At 36.1% G+C, this 27,799-nt stretch overlaps 1 non-coding gene across 1 annotated transcript; it reads left to right on the forward strand.

Annotated features, from left to right (window-relative positions):
• Positions 1-18,264: 18,264 nt before the first annotated feature.
• trnag-ccc lies at positions 18,265-18,337 on the forward strand. Its single transcript has one exon. It is a non-coding gene; the product is annotated as a tRNA-Gly (tRNA).
• The last annotated feature ends 9,462 nt before the right edge of the window (positions 18,338-27,799 follow it).

The following is a 27,799-nucleotide window of genomic DNA, read 5'->3' on the forward strand; positions in this document are numbered from 1 at the left end:
TATATATATATATACATCCTTATGTAAAAAAAATGTATGTTTCAAAATGGTTTGCGCTTCAGTGGTAACCAGTAGTTTGTGTTTAAAAAAGATTTATGTACATGCAAAATGCTTTTCAGCTCATTCCCCCATCTGAGGTTTTGCTTGTGCTGTACCTTTTAGCGCCTGCACGAGTATGATTTTGCTGCAGACTTGTTTAGCGGTTTTGAAAGACTAGGCCTAATGAAGTGCGAAGAATATATCAGACCCTGTCATGTCCCTGTTTCGCAATGTGCGTTCGAGAGAATGAGGCAGAGCGGGTGGGCGGAGCCTGTTAGAATAAATGAGGCTTTGATTTCTTTATTAGTGTGATGTCCATTATTGTGAAACGCTCGCTCGCTTGCTCATACGCGTGTTGTGCCAGACATTTTTTTTGTTTTCTTTCTTCTCCTCATTTAGCAAGTGAAGTCCAATTCATATGAGTGTGTTTTTGCTTCACCTGAGATTTATGTACATATTGATTCCTTTGTAATGAACGATGGTCGGCAATCACCTTATTCGTTCGGTCATTTTTCTTACCCGGCGAACAGTAAGTGCTCTCAGTGCTTGATAAATATTAGGTTCTGAAGATGGATTGTAATGTATCTTAAGTAAACCATCCGAGTAAGCAAACACATTTGTATCAGCGTTGGATAGCACACATGACAGCTTTTCTGTCTGCGTTCAGAAAAGATTTAACACTCTCCAAGCCATCTTTATTCCACTGCCCCTTCTGGAGCCTGACGAGACGGCGGCGCTCACGTATCTGTTTTCGACCTCTCATCCTGCAAAAACGTATCAGTTGACTGTGAAATTGAATTTTCGCTCCTACCCTTTGAGCAGCACTGCCCTTGAAAATGAATGACGTCCCAAATACAGTTGAAATCAATTGAAACATTTTATGATATTCACTTAAACCGCACACAAGGTGGAAACCATAAATGGTGTTTAAAGGACACCTTTAGGGAGCCTCTCCTACAGAGATTGAGAAAGCGGGGAGTGTATGTGATCGAGGAATGTAAAGTTGCAGTCCCAGTGCTGTTACAGTGCACTTGAACACATCAAGGGCTCCACTGAAAGGTAAACGGAGGCAGAGTTACTATGGTAACTGCCACGATACATCTCATATCCTTCATTCCTCTTTTTGCATCAATTCGTCTTAATCTGAGACCAATTTTTATGGACGCCGATGCGGCTCCATCCTTCCCGAGTGGTTTCAGGCCAATTTCTCTGATATTCTGCTATTTGATCAAGTGATACTGATGCTCATGGCTTGTCCACCGGATGAGAATTTTTCACTTATTATCAGCACAGCTCTGTTAGGGAAGTGCTCGAAATGCCAATCAACGAATGAGTGTTATTGCTGCATGAACAGATCTCTATTCACTAAATCCATGGGTGCACATCAGAGACTGAAGCCGTATTGTAGCCTAACAGATCAGTCGAGGATCCAGCAGCAGCACTTGAGAGGGAATCGGCTTATTTGAAGCGGAGTGGTAGAGAAAAGGAGATGTTTTCCTTTGCTGTTCCCTCAAGGATTACTGAATCTGTCATTCAGCTGCGAGCCAGCTCTCTTCACACACAAAATCCTGCTGAGATTGAATAATACAAGCGCTTACCGTTGAATTGGTGATGATTTATTTTTTATTTTTTTGACAACTCAAACACATTAGAACACTTCAATACGGATTCTAACTTTGTGCTTCATTGATGAGTTACCTTCTCATGATTTTAGCAGGATCTAAGAAACTTCCACACCATGCACACCAAAGGAGTGGTGGCAGTTTTGGGAGGATGGCTTGAGGATTGAGAAATTGTAGTCATAGGTTTGTGTGCCAGAAACTACATATCTGTTATAAAACATACAAAGTCTTAAACCCAGCAAACCAACATGGCTGTCTATATATTACATCCAACAATAAAATGTACTTTATACACCAATCATGCATATATGACCATCTGCCTAATATTGTGTTGGTCCCCCTTTTGTTTCCGAAACAGTCGTGACCTGTCGAGCATTAACAGAATTAACTTCTCTGAGCTACAGGAGCTCGTCTGTTGGAGAGATAATCAGTGTTACTCACACGCCAGTCATGATGTTATAATGGCATTGTATTACATTGTTTGCTTTGTGATTTATTAAACTATACTTAGAACTTAGTGATGCACAAATGAAGCTCCAGTGCAAGAACAGTAAGCAGTATGTTTTTTGACGATCACCATACTTGTTTGGGAAATGCCTACATGATAGTCACATATGCTTACCCACCCCTTTTATAGGTACATGTCCCCTCGCCAGTCAGCCAATCATCTGGCAACAATGAAATTTAATAAAATCATGAGAGAGGGCAAAGAGATCATCGGATAGTTTCAACAGCAAGGCTGTGATTGATTAAATAATCACAAGCATATATACCCTTGAGGCAAATGGGCTACAACAACAGGAGACCACATCAGATTCCACTCATAGTCACAGATTCATTACAACTGGATAGTGGAAGATTAGAAACACATGATATTCCTCCAAGTCTCTACTCAATATGGGCTTGATATTTGTGTAGATTACTAATAATTATGAATTCATTATTTAATTCCCACAAGGGAAACAAGTAAAAAGATAGCCTAATAATGTTGTAAAAGCACACACCTGACAACAATGCAAAGGATTTCCTCCTGCATTGGACTGTGATAAGTGTGGACTATGGCTATAATTGCCATGAACAGTTTTTTCATTAAAGTGTTCATTAGTGAACAGTTGCATAACCTCAGCAATGATGGAACTATAATGACTAGACATTCAAAGTCACCCAGATGAGGATGGGTTCCCTTTAGAGTCTGGTTTCTCTCAAGGATTCTTCCTCATATCGTCTTGAAGATATTTTCAATTGCTACTGTCACCACCGGCTCGTTCATTAGGGATAAACTTATAGAAACTCTATTATGATGTCAAAATGTATATACTCTAATTCTGTAAAGATGCTTTGGGACAATGTCAAATATGTTTAATGACAAATTAAATTAAATTGAAATGAGATTGATGAAATGAGAAGCCTCAACCTCAACAAAATATATTATTTAAATATACAGCCTTTATTCTGTATGACAAATCTAATTCATTCTTGTGCCTACTGAAACTACTCATTTTAAGAGGACATTAAATGTCTGAGTCCCCACCTAAACTGAAGTATTAAACTATTCTTTACTAATCAAATTTCCAAATATGTAATAACAAAAAGTTTTTGTTTAATATTTGTTCTTTTTTTTCTAAAACATCAAAAATACATTACATTATTTCATGCCATGAAATGTCTAGTTCCAACACATATGACGTTCAAGAACATCACACTGACAACCAGGGAATGAAATTCGATTTTTGCTTCAAAATGTTATTTATTCGCATCTCATTTTCCAAGTTTCCAGAGATGCCGTTTCAGAATCTGTAGCCAAAAAGAGCAACTGTAGAATAAGACCTTACAAGATGGGAGTAGACTCGTCATCAATGCTACTGTGACCAGGCGACTGCACATTACATCTTCAAACTCATTTATTAATAAGTAATTACCGTCTGGATTGATTAGAATGCGTTTTACACACATTTTAATGGCTCTGCAATTGCAGTCAAGTTAACCATGTGCTGAATGTTCGATTGCTTCATCACAATGTCTCCCATCACATAAATCAACTCTTTTTGTCTCCCTTGTATCACTCCCCATATTAGAGAGTGCTTTCTAAACAAATTAACATTGTTATGGCTCTGGCAGCTACACATTAACGCCACTAGCAGTTTTTCAGTTTGTACGGTTTTAATCCTGTTTTAGGAAGATGTATTCCGTCCACGCAGGGCACGCACAGAAAGATTATAGAAAAGCACGCAAGAGACAGATTGGCCAGTTGCCTGAATGAACAATAAGTTTAATACCATTGCGGGTTCGCACAATAAGTCAGAGGCCGAAGATTTAACTGAAAAGGTTACCACGAAATGAAAGCTTAGGAAATAAAGGTGGGAAAAGAAAATGATTTTTATGCTGTTTAATAAGGCTTGGCGGTTGGGTGCGACTAAAGCTGAAATGAAAAGTGAGAAAGGAAAAAAGGGGGGAAAAAGCTTCTCTTTCATTTATAGGATAAGGAATTTGATTGAAATTATATATCTGATGTGTTCTGGGGTCAAGGTTTGTGATTTAGGTGAAATTCATTTTTAACCTGCATATTACATTCACCTTTTTTGAACTATTCCTGGGATATACGAAGTCCTGATCTGCTAACACAATAGCATGAAACTAAAGGGAAATTCAGTCCCAAGTTTAATTAATATTTATGACTGATTTATGATCAAAATGCAAGTAAAGGGTCCCAGAGTTGGCAAAAAAAATAAAATAAATTTAATGTGCATGTAAGTGTAGGCAATAAATGCCAAAGAATTGCATTTAATGTATAATAAGAGGTGGCACTCGTATAAAAACAATGGGATTCAATTTATTCGGAAATCCGTCCTGGAGCATTTACACAGGAAATTTGCTATTCATGAAAATCCAGTCTTCTGGGAGTTTTGCGGAGATTTTGGCCGAGAGACTGAATTGTGTGAGAGTTGGAAAAGCACGTAGGCGTAAAAAAGAATTCTGGCCAACATTTACCTAAACTCTTATAGCAGTTAAAATAGAAAGCATCACTGTGTGATGTGCTTGGTGTCTATGATCACTTGGGAAAAGTGTAGCCGTTTGTTTCTGTATTATCATGTCAAATAAATTGCTACAAACTCACACATAATTCACGTTCTGCTTCCAGATTTGATGCAGTCCAGGTGCCGTTATGCTGCAAAATAATATCTTTTTTATTAATGCAGATATTCAGTCTAAATAATTCCACCACAGCGCTTGAGAAATGCCTTTTCAGTTGTGTTCTCATTTTCTGCTTTGTGTTCAGCTCTCTTTACCTTTTATAGAGATTTTTTCAGGGGGTTACAAAATGCAAAGGCGCTGTGAACTGAACAACCTTTGCTTGCACATGAGTATAAAAGAATTTCCAAAAAAGTTCAAATCTGGTGGATGGTTTTTGTTCGTTTTGGTCTTCAAAACATTTAAACGCAACTTTACTGAGAAAATGTGTAAAAGACTCGGGTTTATATGTGGATTATACCATTGTCATTTGGCAGCGCTAACAAGTGGATGCCAACGATGTTGACAGTGATTTCCTGACTGAACAAAATGATTTTAAATGAATAATTATAAGAGTAGGAAAGTAAAATAGAGAAATTGTGCATATTCAAATTAAATAAAGCTTCCAATAATGAAGAAGCTGTTGGTGTTAATGCCTCATGCTGTTTATTTTACATAGCCTATTTTAACATTCCGCTCCATTTATCAAAATGACCATATTCACTACATAAGTTAAATGACAAAACTCATTCATTAAGCTCAGCAAGGTCATTAGGTTATTTATACTAAATATATTATCTATACTGTGATACTACAGTTACAGTCATTTATAAGGCAGCACATTATTATAGAACAATGATCAAACTGACTAGAACTATCTGTACGTACAATGGTTTCCAACATTCAACCAGCCGTTAAAAATAGTGTATGCAGACAACCCATGATACCGTATAATAGTAAATCATCCTTTCTCTGCTCATTCTTCAGTGTTCATTATTTATAAAGATATAATGTCCCTAGATAAAAAAAAAAAAATGATTGAAATATTTCACTATCAGCCCCTATAACAAGATAACAGATTGTCTTTCCATGAGCAGGCACTAGCACTCATGTCTCTCATTTGCAAGTCAAAAGTCTTATAGTGCAACCGTGCCATGCTTTAGCGACGAATAATTTACATGTCTACATCATGACTTAGCTGCACTGTAGCAAATGTTTTCTCATGTCGTAGTAGTTAATCTTTGTAATTAAGTACAAAAATGTTTTCCCCCTTAAGTAATTTGTTGTAGCCTTTAACGCACCATAATAGCACATATGAGAATATGTAGATTTTTACTCGAAGAGGCTGTCTCTTTTCCTGTTCCAAAAAAGAAAAAAGTGCCTTTAGGCTGTTGCATGCAGTACACTAGATGTTAGAATCATTAGCGCAAATATTGCTGCATGCCAGAGCTAGTGAGGTTAGAGTGCAGCTCATGCCTCAGCCCTGCTGTATAAATAATTGGGCTTTAGGCCTGCAGGTGTGTTAGATGTTACAGATCTCTCAGCATTGAGTTGCACTCTGGCCCTGTGTAGCAATGGCAAAAGCTCTGCTCACAGCAAGGACATTAATTCAATCTATCTGTCCAGCCTCTAAGGCCTACACAGGCTATAAACTGAAATTCACAGCATGTTCGCCATTCTTTTTACACACACACACACACACACACACACACACACACACACACACACATATGCACCAAAAAGCAAATCTATTTGACCTCTCTTGGCTTTTCTGTCACTGAATTTATTTCGCTCGGCACTTACCACTTTCAAACAAGTATTAAAGTCTCGGTGTTCTTCTTTTGCCTAGGTAAATGTTACTGCTGTAATGAGTGTATGGCATCATCTGTCTCTGAACATGCCTTCGGGGAGTATTGAGAGATTCGATCCTTCTCTGAGTGTGTGTGTGTGTGTGTGTGTGTGTATATATATATATATATATATATATATATATATATATATATATATATATATATATATATATATATATATATATATATATATATATATATATATATATATATATATATATATATATATATATATATATGTATATGTGTGTGTCTGTGTGTGTGTTTCTGCGTGTGCCTTCATCCGCTGTGCCTGAATTTATTATGCCTCATGCAGCACCTGAACGAGGACCAGATTAATTCAGGGAATGGCACTGCATGTATTATTTTAGGATTAATTCCAGGACTGAAAAATAGTTCAGTATTATAGTATGATTTGTACTTTGCTTAAATACTATTGTCATTGAATCTTACTCAAGGAGAAGAAAACAAACTCCTTACCTTTTCTTGCGAATCGCAAATGGCATGCACATATGCTCTTTTGCGCGCTCTCTCTCTCTTTTTTTAGTTTTTTTTTGCTGAATTACCTATACATACAGCATGACATCTCATTTGTTTTTTATATTAAAATAAAATATAATCTTAAAAATTTACAATCAAGTAATATGTTTTTTTTTAGTTCGTTCAGGTAGCTAGTTAAGGTAAATTTCTGTAAATTAGTTTGTCAAATTAGCTATCAGGGTAAGGTTTGTTCTTGATTTCCTGATCATTTATGGTATAATTCTTTTTAATGTAGTCATCTAGCTAGTTAAGGATTATATTTAGCCCTAGCTTTTGGTAATTAGCTCATTGAATTAACTAGTTTGGAGCATTGTAAAAAAAAAAAAAAAGAAGCTAGTTGGCTAGTTTTTGTTTTGTTGCTAAGCATTAATTCCAAAAGTATTTTTCAACCAAAAAGAACAACAAAAATGTTTGTCCAAGTAAGCAGAACATTTTCCTTCTAACTGATTGCATGGTAACCTAGCTAGATATGTGGAATTAGGCAAGATGCTCATTCAACTTCTTTTTCAACCCAATATTTATTTGTTTATGTTCACTTTGTAATCTTGAATACCTGAGTCTGTTTTAACAACAGATTATGTTGAAATATTCTCTCAAATACAGACTAAGGTACAGTTTCTCTGCTTTTTTATCCTCTTCAGATTAATACTAGTGATTTATAGATGCCTAGGCACATGACAGAGGATGCGTTTTGTCATGCAATAACTCACCCAGGATCTTGGTGACGAGAGGAATATATTCCTTAACACATCATCAAGACGGACTAGCGGTGTAGTAGAAATGAAGACACAGGAATCACTTTCTGCCTTCCTGAGTGTGAGATGATGGAATAAAAGAGCGATAAAAGAAGGAAAGAAAGATTTATTTTGACAGACTTGTGCTGGAACATACGTGTTCCTCACAGGGCCTTGGTGTCACAGATCTGTCTCAATTACAGACATTCGGAGACCAGCCCTGTTTGTTCCTGTGCCTAATGAGTTAGATGGGGATTAAGCACCATGCTCTCGACCAATTAGTGCACCAATTTCCAAAAGCACAGAAATCTTTGGCCATATGCATGCAGATCTCTGAAGTAAATCACAAATGGGAAATATGAGTGAGGACCAGGTTATAATAATTTTTTTATTTTTTTATTTTAGGGTTGATAATTCTTTATATGCAAATATATTATATCTGTGTGTGCATGTTAAGATGTTTCTTGATAATTAAATTATTTGCATATTTAATTTTTAGACACCAGTGAAAAGCAGGGGTCCTAGAACTGATCCTTGTGGCACCACATAATTAAACACTTCAGTTTCACACATATACAGTGCATACAATGTATATTTTTCTCCAAATATTTTTTAATCCCCTCATGATTCAGTGAGTTTTTACATAAGATTTCCACATAGCCTATAGGGCATATGTTCACATTTCCCACATGTGATTTTTCACATTTTAACCTTATGTTTTTTACATATGCACTTATATTCATACATTACTGGAAAAAAAATTGCAAAATTGAGATGGTTTGAACATGTGCAGAGGAGGGACATGGGGTATATCGGTAGGAGAATGAGGATGGAGCCACCAGGAAGGAGGAAAAGAGGAAGACCATGGAGCAGGTTTATACATGTGGTGAGGGAAGACATGCACCTCACAATGCCTTGTAATTGTTTGCACACCTGCTTCATGTTGACTGGTAATTAGCACTTGCATATTGCTAAACGTTCATTGCAATATTTGTTTTTCATTTGTCTTTCCATGCTTGTAGCTCAGGTTATTGTCCTTGTTTCTTGTGCTTTAGGTTTGCACATTAAATAATAATACAACATCCTCAACATCTCTCTCGCTCTCTCTCTCTATCTCTCTCGCTCTCTCTCTTTCTCTATCTCTCTCTCTCGCTACACACACACACACACACACACACACACACACACACACACACACACACACACACGCGTATATATAAATAAATTTAGCCAATAAATAGGCTGAATATTACTGAATGTTTAAATAATGAGTCTAGTATTTGAATATTTTTTAGAATAAAAAAACAGGTCAGTGAAATGTATTTGTATTTACAATGTATTTTTCTGCAATTTTCTTAATAGTTAATGGGGTCCATGTCTGCAAGAAATTTGAGAGCCAATAATAACTAGTAAATATCTGACTCACAACATATGCTTTTACAACCACAGTTCAAAGCTGTAACTTTCATATTTTTGCAAGTCAGATTTCTCTATGGCCTTCAGACATCTGTTATCCACAAGCAGTTATTTCAAGGGAAAAACACTTTCTTGTCTCTTTATTTATCAGGAGTCAAACAAAACATTGTAAGACAATTATCTTCAAATGAAATTGTTACCTATTTGTCAGGTCTTGGCCTTGCTTACTGAGAGAACAGACTGATCTTTGAAACAGAATATAACATCCTGGGCAGTTTTGAGAATTACAAGACTAAACGTCTGCTATTCTTCCCATCTGTCCTCATTAAGTCTCATTAAAGCAGAGATTCAGGGAAAGAATTGAGATAGCACAAACATCGGTTTGTCAGTGAGCAAGTGACACTATTAGTGTCAGGAGATGAAGCTCATGATTTCCAGGGGCAGGATATGAAATTCGGTTTCATGGCTGTACCCACTTCTGTCAGTGAGATTACAAATAATAAAAAAAAAAAATTCACGCAGGATTCCATTACTAGCACTTTCACGCTGGCTTTCTTCAAATGCAAGCATTGCCACGCCAACCTGCCAGATAAATTAAAAGCATTTAAAGATGTCTAATGCGCTCATCTGCGTCTTCCTCCATCTGGATGGAGAAAAAAAGATGTGCTGTTCAATGCGTGACCACCTTCTGCTCCTCAGAAATGACATATAGTCTGCACACGCTCAGACACACCGGGCTGGTGGAATAAGTGGATTTAATTAGTTCTATCCTTAGCGTTCAAGGTTAGGGTGCCTTTAAGATAGCAATTAACAAGAATCTGAAAGAGGGCTCTGCTATATGGTATGTTGTATAAAATATCAAAAGCTACAAGCTATTAGTTAAAGCTGGGACAAATAGAAAGGTTCCAAGCCTCCAGGTTTCAAACTAAACATACATATTGATCTGCTGAATTATAGGAATGCTTTTATGGGAATAGATTTTAATATTTAAAAAAAGCAAAGCGAAAAACTTGATAGCTGCCTGTAGAAGAGCTTTTGTTATCACACTGCCTTAAAACGTCTTTGTCGATAGAAGAACTGAGACTCTGATCACTGCGTATCAAAATCTCCAGGCGTCCTACATCCCATAATATCTGAAAAGCTTTTTCTTGTTTCTTCTATTCCAGTTAAACAAGTGGGTGTGCTGTTCTACTTCCCTACTAATTCACATATACAAACTAAAACAGAGACACTGGATTAACCTCAGGAGTTCTTTTATTCGTGTGTTGAAATGGTGAAGCTCTATGTAAAGCTGGCTGGGAAACAATTTCCCCCTCCAATAAAAGCAAAAAATAAATAAATTAATAAAAACTCAGCTGCTTACCCATCATCTCTTCTTTGCTGTGTCGTGTACATGCTTCTGACTTAATCTGGTCTTTCCTTCTGAATAAATAATCACTCAGATAAAAGGTCAGAAGTGGAGAACAGACATAACCTGTAATGTATTATCATCTCCAGCATTGCAGTCTCTCCTACTTTAAGAGCCTCTGTAAATGCGTCTGGACCACAAATACCACCGGCAGCCTCGAGCTTCCTGTCCATTACAGGAAGAATGGCCTATAAAACATTTTATTCCAATTAGCAGAAGAAAACTGTCCATAATGACTATTTGATTTACTTCTTCAATATTGGACTACATGGCTTCACCAAGGTCAATAGCACTCAAAACTCACAATGAACATTAGATGGGGATATACTGAGCTTAATAGCCATTAACCCTGCATACTTTCCTCCACTTTTTTTTAACTAACCAATAAAATAGCTTTTAAATGAGAGGTTAAAATGAGGTTTTGGCCAGTAATTAGCAGGACGTAGTTGTTGAGAACATAGTAATAGCTGGTTGGCAATAAATGACGTCAGTTGCAAAACCCTTGGCATAAAATGAAAAATAATAAAAAAAAAACCATGAAAAAAGACATTTATAACTTAGAATTTATATTTAGGATTTCCAAAAAAATCTTTAAGATTTTGCCTATTAGTTGTTAAGTGTTTATAAAGTGTATGTTAAAACATTAACAGTAATAAATAAATACAAAGAATATCACCAGAAATATGTACAATTATTTTTCTTAAAGTAAATGAATAATAAAAAGAATTTTAACATTTCATTTTTAGCAGCAAAACATTTGCATACTCTATACAAACAAAAGTATTAGGACACCTGACTTTTCCAGTCTTATATGCTTCTTCCATAAAGCTGAAGAATCACGATTGTGTAGGATGTCTTTGGCTGTGGTGCCATCAAATTTTCTCTTCACTTGCAGTGGGACACTCAAACCTGTTTGAGAATGACTCTGAAAAAGCACAAATCTTTCCAGAAAAGTGGAAATTATATTATTATTGCAGCAAAATAGGAACTTAAACATTTACAAGAGTATTTTTATGAGCTGTGCTGTCATCTGAAAATGTAAACTGAAGTAATGGGAACCTGGTATTTCTATGTTCTTTTTTCATGTGTCTAATGAACAGCTTATTTGAAAAACATTCATGACCTTCAAATCATGCTGGTTGAAGATGTTGAGGATAGTTTTACTCATAAGCAACATGCATTTGCAAAAAACATTCATGTTTGTCCATTTGTCTTTGATTAGAGTTTTATAAACTTGAAAAGTATTATTTAAGGTACATTTAGAACAGATAATAAAAATTTATATATAATTGTATATATATATATATATATATATATATATATATATATATATATATATATATATATATATATATATATATATATTTTTTTTTTTTATCTTTGTCCATTTTGCTTTGGTAATGCTATTCAGTACAGTAAAACGTCTCAGCACTGCTTCTTATCTACACAGCAGGAAGCAGATACTTTGTGATTTTTGGTGCTCAGTGTTCACTCGTACCACACTGAAAGCAGAGCTGTGTGATCACTTAGAATCTTTTGAAGAAGACATGAATGTATTCATCCACACTGTCCTCCATAGCAGAGATGAGCTGTCTGCAGAAGAGCATTATCCGTTTTTTGTGTTACACCCTTATCTCTTTATTCTCTTTCTCTCTGTCTTTGAAATGGCATCGTGGAGCACTCTCTTCCTTTTCCTTTTGCCGACGAGACCTTTAAACACAAATGCATGTGTAGACACACACACACACACACACACACACACACACACACACACACACACACACACACACACACAATAAATACAAAAAAACCACATACTTAAAAAATGTGACATGAAAAACCTTTTAAAATGTCCAAAGATGCTGTCGTGGTGTAATCCACCACCCACATGTTTGTATAGTAAGCAGGTGATGCTCCAGCAGCAAAGCAAATGAGCATGGTTAAGATTTGTCTCTTAAACTCTTTAACATATGTGGGTGTATACATCATGAAAGGAAATAAATTACCAAGCTACTGTATGTTCTGCAGTAATAAAAAGCAGCAGACGTTTTGCAATCTTGGTCACTGGTTGTTGAAATAAGGTACAGCGGCAAAATGTCCCTTCGGGATTAATATGTTGTGTTTGCTTTGGTCTGTGGTGAATAAAAAGACGAATTTCCATATATAATGATATATCGATTAGACACTTTTTATTTAGGCAATTTTCCTGAGCATCTAAAACTTTAAATTCCATTTGGAATTTTACTTATCCAACTCATTCAGTTTCATTCTGGGACTAGTTGATGATTTATTAATACATTAATTAATTTGCCAGACTTTTTCATGTTTACGTCTAAGGCATCACATAAGTCAAGCATCCAGCATTTTGAAGGTCTGACAGCATGCCAAGCATATCTGAATTTATTTCCAGATTAAAGTGATAAATAAGTTTAGTAAGTTTAGAAGGAGCAACACTCAATCAAGGAGGAAATATATTATTCGATGCTGTGGTAAAAGTACAACTCCCCTGCTTAAATATTACCCTTACTCTGCAGAAACTCTCATGTAAACCATGGAGTAATGAATGTGGGTTTGCAACAGGGTCTCATTTGAAATGGAGTGGAGAAAAATTAGGATCTCACAGATCATAGTACAAAGTAAATGTATCCCCAAATGAAAATATGCTAATTAAATGCAGACACTGATCTGAGTCTTGAAGGAGTTTAGGCACAGTTGTGAGTTACTGCAAATAGACAAGTTGGACCATGATTAATGGCTGAGAAGAACCTGGTTTTGGACTTAGTAGCACTTGATGGTGTATCCCATTGGCACACTGATTCTATTTATGTGAGAGGAGCTCCACTGGTTACTGCATAGTCAAGTATTAACATCTTAATGTTTTTCATTATACAAAGTCAGTAGAATGAGATGAAGATGAATGTGTACTTTTCCATGAGTTTTACTCAGACCTGCTGTATTTGGATTCTTGCCACAGTGTAAATGTCAATAGATTGAGTGATCAAGCTCTGAAAAGATGAGCAGTTGAATCACATACAAATATGATTTGAACTTTCTTATGTTATACAGAGCAACAGTGGAAAGTTATAATAAAGCCATGATTCGTGAAAGATTATAAATCAAACCATATCGAGGCTTTCATCTGTAGCCCATGATGGCTGGTTGGAAGAGATCAGTTGATACATTAATGAATATTTATGAATTATTATTATATAATGATAATATTATCTGGTGTTTCTGGTGTTATTTTGTTGGTGCTGTATCTTGTTGTAATGGGTCACTGTGGGACATGGTTTTAAACATAGATGGTAGTAAGTTGTTATAAGATGGTCAGGTTATTCTGTTAACTCATAATAACAGAAGAAAGGTTTATTTTCTCACTCCAGCGATGCCATGTACTTAAGAAATTCCCTGTACAAACTTCAAATGCAAGGCTGAAAGTTCATGGATGCTGCTGAAGTTTTGGATGTGTAGCTATTAAAATGTTCAGATCCACTGGGTTTCACACTTGCAAAGTGAATCACCAATGGGTATTTGCCCCATCATACTTGTGAAAAACAACCATGAGGATGGCAATGAGCACATATGCAGAGCATTAAACAGGTAATTTTGCATTAAATTAGAGCCATTTACTAAAGAATTTAGTGTAATTTCCTAAAGGAATTGGGTCAATTTGCTATAAGATTAAATAGATCCTCATTGAATAGGGTCAATCTTGAATAAGAGAGGCAGAGGACTTTCCAATAATATTTAGTCAATTTACATAGCATTAGATAAATGGCTGATGGGATTTCAGGTGGTGAATTCAAATATATCACAATAATTGGCAGCAGATTGTCTCCAGATCAACATGGCAACCTCAGCACTCAGGACCATATCTTTCACTCTAGTCTATTACAGAATCCTAATTAACACAGCATGGGTCAACCTGAAATAGCGTTTGCATAGAAAATGTTTTTTCCCCCATTGCTAACTTTCATTACCGAAAGGAGTTTTTCTCTTGTTCTCTGTATGTCCCTTTTACCTTATTAATCACTATTTGCAAAGTTGATTAACAGAGCAGTCATCTTACCTGTGCCTCTCTTTTCCTTTTGTAATGAGGTGCTTCTTAATTTCTTATACCTCACAGGGACAAAAAAAAGAAAAATATTAGTAAATGATCACAAAGGCTTTTGTGAGTTCTCTTGGTCACTTTTATGTTGAAGTTCCTTTAAAGGAGATGTGATTAATAATGTATTCATAGAGTCTTTGATGTATATTGCCTATTAAAAATGTCCATATGATCAACATTTCATTCAGATTATCTTGTATATGGTGGAATCATATCTAAAGTTTTTTTCTGGTAAAAGCAACAACAGAAATCCATTTAGATAAATAATGGAACAGCAGACTCCCAAAGGCTCCGTATTCAATATAAGCTTTTCAAACTGCTTTAGAGTATTTTCTGTAAAGTAATGCTATCTGCCTTTTGAGTTGAGAACTGCAATGTAATAATAAACACCAACACAGCAATGTTTGAATCAATCAAAAGGTAAAGTCAATGATATTTTTTTGTCTAGGTACCTAAATATTTTTTTGAAATTATTTATTGAGTATAAAAATGCCTACATTCTTTATAGAAATATCTGATGTTATTTTCTAGATGCTGGGAAAACATCTAGAAAATCTTCCATCTTCCAAAGAGTCATTTCAAAGAGTGAACACAAAAAATAATAATAATGATGATGATGATAACAATAATAATAATAATAATAATAATAATAATAATAATAATAATAATAATAATAATAATAATAAAAATAAAAAGCAACTTGTTTATGAACTGTTTTACCCCAGAGTAAATGCCAAGTGGATGACTATGGTAAGAACTGTGTTCTTATTGCTTTCATTATTCATCTTGTGAATCAATCATTCATTTAATCATTCATTCAGTATTTCATTTACAGTAACTGCTTTATCTTTTGTCTTCCTGACTGTGGTAGATCCTTATCCTATCCCATGAGCTCTTGCAATAAGCACAGTGGTGGACGAAATACAAAAACCATGACTTTAAAACAAGTTAAAAACAGAGCGTGCACTTTTCCCTTATTAGTGGTTTGCTGCGTGCTACCAGTTTAGTTTTTATCCACTCACAAATAAAAGGAATGACTGATTTTGTGTAATGTAGTTGAGTAAAAAGTAGAATATTTGATTTTGAAAAGTAATGAAGTTAAAGTCTCCAAATAGAAACACAAAAGCTACTTAAATACGATAACAAATTACATTTACCTCGTTATTGTCCACCACTGATGAGGCAAAAATTCCTCTAAATAAAATGCTATGTCATCACAAAGACCACAATACAATTACAAGAAATCACATCTAGGGCATTCTGGCATAGCCAATCCACCAAATTGCATGATTTTGGTCAGAGAAAAGAAACCAGAGAAACAGAAGAAACCCCACATAAACAATTACAAACATTTATTTTTGTAAGTTTGGTACATTATATGCCCAAATATTTTTGAACACATGACCATCATAACACCATGTGCTTGTTGAGGTTCACCATTGTATGGTGTGGGGGTGGAGCCGGGTTTTTTTGTACAATAGGAATCCCATAAACCTTAGTTTGTGCACAGGGGCATTGTAATGGTGGAGGTTTAGTTTATTGAAAGTGAATGGCATACATGTTCTATGCAAATGCATGTTTTGAACTGTGGCAATCTTTAGGGAAGCACCTTATTATGGCTGTAGTGATTACTTGTCCACATACCTTTCATTCTTCCTCATCTCTAATAGCTTCGAATTAATCAGTACTATCTGGCCATGTAGTTGTCAGTTCTGCCCTGGCTCCCTGGCCTGTACACTTACAGGTTAGCATATCCCGATCAATAATGGTTTTGTGATAGTAAATTTAGACACAGTGCATGAGAGTTTAAGACTAGAGAAGAATGGACATCTTTTCCAAGGCATCTCAAACAAGGTCTAGTCTTAATAACTTGAATTAAAAAGCATTCAGAAAGGTACTGAGAAATATAAAAGAAAGAACTAATAAAACAGATAAAAAATAATATAGACATGACCATGAGAGCTGCAGATAAAATAGAGAGATCACCAAGTAAGAGGAGCAATGGGGCAGAAAAAGATAGCACCTTCCTTTGTTTAAACTCTTTCATCTCTTTCTCCATCTCATGATTCTCCTCTTGAATTAATTCTCACATACATAAGTGATAACAAGCACTCTTGAATATTTAACTAATCATTACTAGGACATTTGACACAAATCTCTTTTAAATCTTATTTACAGGTCAGGGCTTCACCTTGAGAAAAACGCTTTAATGCTTCAATCACGCCACTACTGAAAAAATAACAACCTGATCTGTGAGAATAGAAAAGATGAGCTTGCTCTTGTTGGACATGTCAAGGTATGTGCCATGTTTACATTTGTAGGTCAGACTTTATGGAGGAGAGACGATTCAATGTATATGTGCATTGAAGATGATAAAATTTGATGCACCCTGTTGTATTATTCCATGCTGAGCCATTCTTTTGTAAATTACACATCGCCTGAAAACTGTTCATGGGGAGAAAAATGAGTTTTCTTATATTGTGTATGACAATAATTTGCCAGACTCTAGCTTAAATCTCGTGGTAATTATAGTGAGATGTTAGAAGTTGAAAATCATTTAAGATACTATTTCCTACAGTTTGGATTCATGTCTGTAGGATCATTTAACTGTTTGCAAACTTAAATTAAAAAAAAAAAGTTACACAACATTTAACTGGCACATAATCAGACAAACATAAAAATGTAGTTAAAATTCAGTCCAAAACATGTTGTTTTGACACATGCTGCCATGACAACAATGCAACATGCAGGTGAATCTGGTCCATCTATACATACACTCACCGGCCACTTTAATAGGTACACCTTACTAGCACCGGGTTGGACCCCCTTTTGCCTTCATAACTGCCTTAACCCTTCGTGGCATAGATTAAACAAGGTACTGGAAACATTCCTCAGCGATTTTGGTCCATATTGACATGATAGCATCACGCAGTTGCTGCAGATTTGTCAGCTGCATATCCATGATGCGAATCTCCCGTTCCACCACATCCCAAAGGTGCTCTTTTGGATTGAGATCTGGTGACTGTGGAGGCCATTTGAGTACCAGCTCGAACCAGTCTGGCCATTTTCCTCTGACCTCTGGCATCAACAAGGCATTTGCGCCCACAGAACTACCGCTCACTGGATATTTTCTCTTTTTCGGACCATTCTCTGTAAACCCTAGAGATGGTTGTGCATGAAAATCTCAGTAGATCAGCAGTTTCTAAAATACTCAGACCAGCTCGTCTGGCACCAACAACCATGCCACGTTCAAAGTCACTTAAATCACCTTTTTTCCCCATTCTGACGCTCGTTTTGAACTGCAGCAGATTGTCTTGACCTTTGCGTTAACGAGCAGTTGGACAGGTGTACCTAATAAATATATATATATAAATATATAAATATATATATATATAGAGAGAGAGAGAGAGAGAGAGAGAGAGAGAGAGAGAGAGAGAGAGAGAGAGAGAGAGAGAGAGAGAGAGAGAGAGAGAGAGAGAGAGAGAGAGAGAGAGAGAGAGAGAGAGAGAGAGAGAGTTCAGACATAGACTTATGTGGGTCCCCTGGTGGTCTAGTGGTTAAGACGCAGCGCTCCCACCGCTGCGACCCGGGTTCGATTCCCGGTCAGGGAACCATCCCCAGCCACTCTCAGTGCCGGTCCCAAGCCCAGATAAATTGTGGAGGGTTGCTTTAGGAAGGGCATCCAGCGTAAAACATGCGGAGGATCCGCTGTGGCGACCCCTAACGGGAGAAGCCGAAAGAAAGAAAGACATAGACTGTCTGAACTGTGTGTATATATATATATATATATATATATACAGTTCAGACATAAGTCTATGTCCCTAAAATATTTGTGGTTATTCTAAATATAGCATTTTTCTGATAACTTTACTCCACACAAAAGATAAGTGAAATATATATATTTACTTGAAGTTTTGAAATGAAAGTTTCACAAGGTATAAAAGGTAAAGGTGTGGGTTTCAGTGGGTACAACACCTATGAAAACAAAGCAGGGGATTGAGCCATTTCACGTCAGCTGCACAGAGCTGGTGTCAAAAGAAGTGTTGATTAAAACAGAGGTAGATGTGTTTTTTTTTCGTTTTTTTTTAATAAGTGAGAAAATCTTTCTGAAATACGTATAAGCAGAATTAACTTCACACGTACAATCTCGTTTTTACTTTTTTTCAAATTATTTTTTGTTTCTTTTCCAAGTTCAACAGAGTTTTTCTCCAGTTTCCAACTAGTTCACCTGCTAATCAGCACCCACTGGCCAGTTTGCTCTCTATTACATGACAGTTACTATTTGAAGGATATGTCAACTGATACAAGCAGCCAACCACAAATGCTGCCAATATGGAATAAAGGGTACACTTGAAGAAAAGTGCTGTCTGCCATCTTCTGCAGACTTAGCTCAAAGAATAAATTGGCTAGTGTCACTGTGATTGACCGATAAAAGTATGGGCAGTTTTGCTCCCTTGGCTTTGAGATTGTAGCATTGTTAAGTTTTAAACTTGCACTTTGTTTGTGACTAAAAGTTACAATATTCGACTACGTAAAAAATATCTTACAATTTACCCCAATAGTGTACCTGAGTTTTCTGCATTTAAACCAAGTTTTAAACATTATTATGCCTGCTTTCATTTCATTTAACCAAAATTAGCTATAAAAGTTTTTTTTCCAACAAAAAACAAATGTCATATTTCAAATATTTGCTAGATCTAAAAATTTTATTATAGATAGATAGATAGATAGATAGATAGATAGATAGATAGATAGATAGATAGATAGATAGATAGATAGATAGATAAATCCCAGAAGAAATCTAGTAGAAATCAAGAATATGTTTTAAAATGTGTACTGCCTCATAGAGTATGGATGTCCCGAGTGACTGCTGCATATGTATGCCTGAGTAATGAGAAGCAGCCAGGAAGCAAAGATGTCTATTCTATGCAAATGCTTCTGACTGGTGTAATATGAACATTAGTATAAGCTTCTTAAAGTCTGTCAGAAAAACAGAACAGAACAGAAAGAAAGAAAAAAACAGAAAAGAATTGGAACATTTATCAAAAAAGAAGGGGACGGATGGAATGGATAGAAAGGAAAGACATACAGTAACCCACTATTACAAGCTTTCAGTGCAGAGTATGAACGACTGGATTACACCCTTTCAGAAAAAGGTAGTGCCAAGCTCCATTCAAGCTTAATTAACTGTGGATTAGCTGGAGCTTTCAGTGGCTTACTTCCAGACATGACATGAGAATCATTAGGCACTGGCCCAGCCACATGGACCATGACCTGCTCCATCACCAAAATGAGATGAACTGGATCTGTAGCATCTGTGTGTGTTTGTGTATGTGTAGATCTACATTTGTTCGCTAAACCTTTGATTAGTTAGCAGGTTTTGCTCAAATCTGCTTTTGGGAGCTGTTTTGTTTGAATCTATCAGATTTAATTTACCTGCTCCCATTGTCTTTAACCTATGCCATCACTACCTGTTTACTGATTACTGTTGCTGCTAATTACTTCTTAATTTACATTTCCTGGGCTCAGTCTTACTTTGTGAAGTTTTGCTTCAGCATTGTGCATGTGATACTTGTTGTCCAGCTGTTTTCGCACATAACTAGCTTCATGTTTACTTATTTTTGTGTTTTTTTGCCTGTCACTCATTCAGGAAGAATTTGTATGTATGGAAGATGCCAAGAGAATATGAAAGTATAATGTAATTGGTTTTGATAGTGAGAAAAAAAAATAATATGGCTTGTGCACATGTAAACTATCTGTAACTATCTCAAGTTAATTATAATAAATTATAATCAATGGATAAATTATGTCCTATTTGTTGAATAGATTAATGCAATGCAATGTAAGAAAGTGTTTTACTGAATTCTGTAAGAACATATTGTAGTGTGCACATACTATATATAGAAATGCAGATATAGGGACTGAAAATAAATATCTTAAAAAACAGAAATTAACTGCACAATGCTAGCTTAGACATATCCTGAAATATGGCATTATTTCTTATATTATCTATGATTTAGGGGCTTTAAAAGAACACATACATTCTACTGTATGAACAATATTGTTAAAATTGTATACAGTATGTTTCCTAATATTGCCAACTCACAGCACCATGGTCCCTATTTTGATCCTGAAATCATATTGTCATATCTTGATTTGCATCAAATTGTATATCCCAGCATGCACCATGAACTACAAACACAGTTGGTGAGGCTTAATTAGTGGTGTACATGAGTTGGGAGGTGGTAGCACAGTGGTTAATTCATTGGGCTTTTGCTCAGAAGATAACAGGTTCAAATCCCGCTGCCACTGCTGGGCCCTTGAGCAAAGCCCTAAAACCCTCCCCTGCTCAGTTGTAAGTCGCTCTGGATAAGGGCGTCTGCCAAATGCCGCAAATGTAAATGGTAAGGGCCCTGAAGTATTAAATATTGGAATATTGATGACTCATTTGCCAATTACTGTACATGATTAAACAGTCAGTGTAAAATTCTCAAGTTATCTAATATTTAAATTTGATGTCATATAAATTTGTTAGCATAATCATGATACTTCTAGCAGTATCATAGGCTAGTTAGTGGATTAAAAAAAAATCATTAGCTGCTCAAAAGGGTGACTCAACCATACTGTATATAAAAAGTCATGTAGTTGTTAAAAATCTCTAATTTGATTAATCACTTTAAAGCATCAACAGCAACAGCAAGCCATTTGCATTTCGAGATAAAGGTTTAAATGCCATGAAAAAGGGCATGGTTTTGTGGTGCACTGTGGGAAGTTTTTGGGAGGCAATATTCCAATGCAACTGATTTTGCAAATGAGATACACCTTAAATTGGCCGACACCCTGATTAGCGTCCTGACTGCTGAAATTGAGAGTTGATTACGACGCACTGAACGTCATGTTCACATTCACTGGATCACTGATTGCACACACTTGGACTCTCTTGCCACTCACCTCTGTATATACACACTCAAACATACACAATGTGATGTATTGGCTCAGGTTTGTTTTCATAATGACATGTCAAGACTTTTTTGTGATTGCTGTCTAGGGTTTTGATTCTGGTTTGTATTTACCTCAATACCCTGATTGTTCATCACCTGATGTGCTTACGAACCTTGTATTTCGCAAATGTATTATGGATTTGAGGTTTTTTTTGGGTGTGTGTTGTTTCAGAAAACATTTACTGTAAGTCACTTTATTTCAGCTGCCTGTTCCCAAGACTGTTTAGGGTTCCTTCTGGTACTTTGGTCTGCATTAAACATGCTAATGTGTAAATTCTCTACATAAAAATGGTCCCAGATGTATATGTGTGTGGGCATGTTGCTCTTCAACTATCTTATTCAGTTTTATCAGAAAACCACAACTTATGTACCACATCTCTAACCAGGATGATGTGTTTTCTGTTTCAAATAAATGAATATATATATTTTTTAGAGATGGAATCTATGAGCTTCCACCTCTATTCGATATTCTTCCTGCGCTCATAAGCTCACATTTCAGAGTATTGTTTATCTGCTCTATTGGTTTTGCTAAACCTTGAAAGCTTGTTCTTGCACCTATACATCTGCTGCATAATACTTTTTTTGTAAATATCATAAGAATAAATGATATTTTGACTGGGTAATAAAGGACACCTTCAATCCTCCAATCATCCAATGATTATTGTTAAAAGAATGAAGGAGAAGCAATCAAAGGACGCAGGAGCAAACTGACAGACAGGTGACCTTACACACGTATTCATACACACAGAGGTGAGAGAAGAGCTTTGTTCTACACGTGCCTCATTTTGTCTCGGAGTCTGACTGATGCCAGGGGTTGACATGCAGTTAGGTTACGGTTGGCCTCTATTAGAGCAAACTGCAGCTACGCCTGCTCCCTCCTACTCAGCACTAATAACAGCCTACAAACATTTCCCAAGCACTCCAAGTCCTAACAAACAATCACACAGTAATGCTGTTACAAAAGATATCAGCCACTATGAAGATCACTGACAAAAAAATAGAATAGAGAAGAGAAATAAATAGAGTGACAAAAGGCAAAGATGAAGACAAAGAGTGCAAAAAGTGTGGCAACGTCTTCAGCTTTTTGATTATGGCTAAAGGGCAGTTTACAGCTGAATAGTGTGGCTATGAGATAGAGTAAACAGGGTGAATAATTTAGTGGACGGGTTAATGAGAATGATTTTTTTCCCCCTTTGTTGTCTCTTTTGCTATGTCTGCTCTTTAAAGATAGCCAGAGCCCTCGCTGAAATTGTGTTTATCACCATGGCGCCAGATACTGCTAGCGCAAAATTTGCTAGGGCCAAATGGACATACACAGACACACAAACATGTACGTGCACCAACACAAACACAAACACAAACACATACACACACTTTCATTCGAGAAAATTCCAATGTTTTTATACAAGCTACGACCAGAGCAGTTTAATAAATGCGGACATTCCTCAAGAGGTGCCATTATCTGGATGCCCTCCAGAACTCCAGTAGTAAGACCAGAGCTTCATGCTGACCTGTACACTACCAGGTTTCAGTCCCAAAGGAAGGCAAATTTGATATAATTGCTAATAAACGACATTCAGTATAGTCTATAAATACGTATCACTGAAATAATTTTAAATGACATAATGACTATGGGAATAACATGCAGAAAATCAGCTTTAATTGCTGGCTAGTTATTTTAAAAATTTCTAATAGATTTGCCTTCACAGGATTTTCACATTCTTTACATTCTCTCTATCTTTGAAAATTCTCTTAAAAAATTTATTTTGAAGTTTGGTACAAGACTTGTAACCATCTAACTGAATAAATAAAAATCTTCATTGGAACTAAAAAGAGTTAACATGTTCCAGCATGACTGCCCTTTTGCAAAATATGACCTCAACAAAGACATTTTCTATCAAAGTTGGCATAAAGGAACTCAAGTGTCTGGAACAGAAACTTGAGTGAACACTTTTAGGATGACCTGGAATGCTGACTGAAAAACAGGTCTTCTCGACCGACATCAGAACCTGACCTTGTGGCTGTGCAAATTCACGTGCTCCAAATGCTTAAAAAGAGTAAAGGTTATTATACCAGCAGAAGAACCTAACTCTGGAATAGGAAATTGAAAACCACATAATTGTTACTGATTGTTACTCATAATAAACTGAATGTCCACTAATGTTTGCCCATATAGTCTAGTCTTATATACTGTGTATTTCCCTGGCCCTGAAATTGTGATTGTCTTCTGATGGAAGATAGCTGCTCATCTATGGTCCTTTTTCTTATTATGAACCACAAAGCGTATACCCAGAGTACTTCATCGAAGTTGGTGAGGTCAGTTGGCTGAACTTCGATCTGTGTTCTATTTCAATTTCACTTTGCCTCCTCTGTTCTCAGCGACAAAATGACTACAAAATGTTCACTTAGATACTTAGACACCCAGCTGATTATTCCATTATTCATCTTCAAGCATATCATTAATAAACTACTATGAATCGTTCATTAAGTTCAGTGAAACAGATGTTAATAATGTGAGAAAAATCATCACCTGCTGATGGTTTGGAAGATTTTCACAGCCTTTCATCAATGAATTTATTTTCAAATAAAATGATTTCATTGTAGACATTCTGACATGCAGTGCTGCAGAATTTTCCCACATGCCCCAATTTTGTTTTTATCTTTTCTTTTTTTAAAGCAGAAGCTACTGTAACTCTAGCCAGCAATCTTTTGGTTCTTTCTTAATTCAGTTTTTTTTTTAGTAATTAATGAAAAGCATGGACTAGCAATATCGAATTGCAATCGAATTAGCTTGTATTTCATATACATTCTCCAATTCAATTAAATTTAATTTGTATAGCGCTTTTTACACAGTTTTACATAAATAAATAGATTATGAATCTAAAATTTAAATTTAAAAATCTAAATTTTTTATGGTCCCCTGGTGGTCTAGTGGTCTAAGATGCAGCGGTGAGACCCGGGTTCGATTCCCGGTCAGGGAACCATCCCCAGCCACTTTCAGTGCCGGTCCCAAGCCCGGATAAATTGGGGAGGGTTGCGTTAGGAAGGGCATCCAGCGTAAAACATGTGCCAAATCAAAACGTGCGGAGGATCCGCTGTGGCGACCCCTAACGGGAGAAGCCGAAAGAAATACATACATACATGAATCTAAAATTTAAATGTATAAATAAGTCCCTATAGGTTTATCTCCGTCTTTATCTAAGGCTTGTGCAACCCTAATGGCTGGGGTTGGTTCCCTGACCGGGGATCGAACCCGGGCCGCAGCGGTGAAAGCGCCGCATCCTAACCACTAGAGCTGTTAGAAATATCTTAACTTAATTTTTGTGGGACCAATTGCAACAGCCCCACCAGTGGTCATACAAAATATTGACAAAATAATATGAGGCTGGGGCTGATTTCTTTCTAATCCAGACTGTACACATTACATTCTTGCTTTTGTTTGTATGGAAGTTATTAAGAGTTTGACAAAGAAAAATATTTCTGTTTGCTATTCTGTGAAAACACCACATGAACCCAGTTGAGACGTACATAACTGAAACTCTTAGCAAACTTAGCAGACATGTAGGCTCCCTATCTGTGTTTAAGCTTGTGTATGAATGTTCCTGAATGTGATTTTTGTCATCACTGAGAACTGTGTATATTTGGTCAATATATATACTTTTTTTACTTTGCCATTCCAATTATTGATTGAATAACCAGAGTATGTCACTAATTCTAATGTATTCATGCTGCTGTGTTAATCTCTACATTTGCCACATAAATGAAAGAATACCAGGCAGTTTGTTATTCATCCGCCTGTCATGTTATGGTCCATAAACTCAAGCAGAGCTACAGCATGTCATAAAACACTATCACTCTAGGGCTCATTGTCACACTAAATAATTTTTCTATCACTAAGTTTTTCCTGCACTCTCTGGCCATGAGCATTCAAATATTGACCTGTTAACAACAGCCTGTTTTTATGCTCATGCTGAAATCTACAGGTAGTTTTAAAGTCAGTATTACTCTTCACTTGAATGCACAGTGTGGTTCTTGTTAGGATGTTGATACGGTTCTATAAGTCCTTATCAGGCTGAAATATCTCATTTGCTCTTAGCCTGTCCAGCCAGGGTGGGATCGATGGCTGCTATGATGTGTGTATGCAGGCATGGCAGGGCTTAAGCCCAGAGAGATGTGTAATATATGGATTAGAGTTAAGGCAGGCCTCCTGACAGCCTCATTTATCTTCCGGCGTGACAGCACCGTGCTTGAGCGCAGCCATTTCTAGTCTTTTAACACTTTTATTTTAACACAGTGTCCATGAGAACACTTACTCTTTCTTAATGTGTCCGAAAATGTGTGTTTTGGGTATTTTCTGGCAAGGGCGTGATGGATTGCATGTCCTAGTAGAATTCTGTCGAGCTTGTGTTGGCATGCTGGGAGTCAATGCGAAACTGCTTATCGATCTGTGTTTTTCTCTCTAAATCCCCCACCACCTGCTCACAGACAACTATCCCACCTAGATAAACATGCATGAACGTGTGCGTGTGTGTGAATCACTCTCTCCCTCACACATTCACAGCACACAAATGTGGAAAAGCAAAAACAAATTCATGCCATAACTAATACATTTTTTGTGCATTTTTCGTATACCAAATATATAAAAGAATAAGGATGGGTTTGATCAAGATAAAGAGATCAATCATTTTAGTAATTTATGCCATGAACTCTTTATACTTATACTTTATAATTATGTCACATCAATCACTACAGACCATAGTCACATCTCAAAAAAACATTTTTGTAATCGGTATGAATACTTATTAATATGCATTGCTGGTTTGTTGTCTAAGTGTTGTCTCTGTATGCATTTCCTTTTTCTGGCAAAGAAATGTGAGAATTATATTCAGAGAATGCTGTTCAGTTGGCATGTTTTGTATAGAAATATCCAGAAATAGAAATATTCAGTTTATCTTATAGCTGTTTATATTTATTTCATCTTAAATTTGCTTGGGGTGTGCAATATATATATATATATATATATATATATATATATATATATATATATATATATATATATATATATATATATATATATATTTTACCCAGCAAAACATAATTTATTTGACCAAATATTTGGCAGGAGATGATATTATTTGTATATTATCTTGGCAAGATGATACTTAGCATTTAAAAACTGTTTTTCTGTCTTTGGTAAACAAGTTTAAATTCCCGTGAACATGAGTGGACCCGATTGTAAGCGTTAGGTGATAGTCTAAATCACTAGCAATAATATAAAAATCAAAAACAGAAAGTGGTTAAAACATTAAAGAAACTAATCAGCACAGGACAATCAAATTGATTAGCAAAAGCATATGTCATAAAATCAAAAATCAGGAATAATATAAAGGAAATCCATCACTCAGAAATGCACATTAGAAAGAAAGATATTTTCAAGAAAGGTTGTGAATGAATTGTTATAGCTTTACAGAACTAAAGAATTAAAGTGAATTATGTGTATTTATCACTGCATACATGTGTACATATATTTATGTATTCATGCAGGAAACAGGTGATATCATTAGGCAGGTGAGTGAAGCTCTTGTCTGGCCTGGAGAAGACTGGGGATTCACACTGCCAAATGCTAATCCATCAGTCTATCAATGCATTTAATGAATGCCATTTACATTAAGGGTAAACATCTTACTACTGATCAATAAGATTAGATTTAATCAGAGAACCACCACTACCCATTACCAAACTGTTTCTATATCTATGAAACCAGGCTTTTAAAAAGTTCCCAATCAGCACTAAGCCTCTACCAATAGTTCTTCTTCAGATAAATCTGTCTACTTGTGTCTAAAGTTAAATATCTGATGTATACTTGACTTGTCCTTGAGAATCCCAAAGAGCACCACACAATCAATTCCTGTTGCAGTTTAGCAGCACACAGCAGAACAGTGAATGCTGAAATGTTCCTGCAAAACAGTGTGCTTGTGCTCAGTGGTGTGAATTCTCCTCCTGAATCCTTTGATAGAATCACACTTTCCCATTTCTGTACAAGCAGAAGCGTGTAAAGTCCTGGGTAACAGA

The sequence above is a fragment of the Silurus meridionalis genome, chromosome 13 (assembly GCF_014805685.1).
Source record: "Silurus meridionalis isolate SWU-2019-XX chromosome 13, ASM1480568v1, whole genome shotgun sequence".
Taxonomy (NCBI): domain Eukaryota; kingdom Metazoa; phylum Chordata; class Actinopteri; order Siluriformes; family Siluridae; genus Silurus; species Silurus meridionalis.